The 985-nt window shown below is 37.5% G+C and overlaps 1 non-coding gene across 1 annotated transcript; it reads right to left on the bottom strand.

Moving 5' to 3' along the window:
- Nucleotides 1–377: 377 nt before the first annotated feature.
- Nucleotides 378–486, bottom strand: LOC128777448 (U6 spliceosomal RNA). The gene has a single exon (XR_008422708.1). It is a non-coding gene; the product is annotated as a U6 spliceosomal RNA (small nuclear RNA).
- Nucleotides 487–985: the final 499 nt, after the last annotated feature.

The raw sequence follows: 985 nt of genomic DNA, 5'->3' as shown, positions 1-985 counted from the left end.
ATTTCCAACAGCCAACCGTCACTGACTTTGCGCAGTTATGAGTTACGATTATGCTTTCTGTCTGGGAACTCTTAATGCTTCAGATTCTCAGTGTGAGATTTAGGCACTGACAAGGGAATAGGTTTTAAGGGATGTTTGAATTAGCTCGTAACTGCTGCTTGCAAAGTTGCCAAAAAGTCTGATTGTTACAAATTGCCTTTACAGCACATGGAAACATGTGATAATGAACTTACTGAAATATGAAAGAATAACCCCTCGTACTGTAAGGAGGTTGAACATCCTGGGGCTGTATCTGATCAAGGAGAGAGTCTTTAATTCAAAGATGTTAGGTCAAGCTGAAATCTGAAAAAATTCTTTGTTACCTTTTTTTTTTTTTTTAAAACGTGGAAAGCTTCCGGAATTTGCGTGTGTCATCCTTGCACAGGGGACATGCTAAGCTTTTCTGTATCTTTCCAGTCTTAGTATACGTGCTGTCGAAGCGAGCACAGTCTGTTAGTTTTCTTTGTTTCTCCTCTAAAGTGATGGAAACATCTACTACTCTCATCAACTATCCTGCTGTAGCTATAATAAACCAAAGAGTGTTTAAACTCAATCCAGACTAAAAAGTATCACCAAACCGATAATAAATCACATGATAAACATATTCACCTGACTTCCTATGCAGCATTCTGTCTCAAAGATTTGGCAAGAATTTAACCAACTCACCACACAATTCAAACTGCCATAGAAAAAAATAAAACGGGTTTTAGCTAATTTACACATAATTGCCTATGAAAAGATTCAGAAACCTAAATGACCCATTTTAAAAGATCAATGCGGTTAGAAGGAGGGAGGGAGGTATTATAACCAGTTGTAAGCAACAGGTACTAAAATGAATAGAAATGAAAAGTTTTTGATCTCCCCCCCCCCACTCTCTCTGCTCTATCTTTTAAAATCACATGTCTTAAATTAATTCCCTTAGATTTTCAGCTGCCTTCTGAGAAGC

The sequence above is a fragment of the Panthera pardus genome, unplaced genomic scaffold, assembly GCF_024362965.1.
Source record: "Panthera pardus isolate Hobbes unplaced genomic scaffold, ASM2436296v1 HiC_scaffold_16, whole genome shotgun sequence".
Lineage (NCBI taxonomy): Eukaryota > Metazoa > Chordata > Mammalia > Carnivora > Felidae > Panthera > Panthera pardus.
The sequence above is the reverse complement of the archived record's forward strand: the minus strand, read 5'-3'. Positions and strand labels throughout refer to the sequence as shown.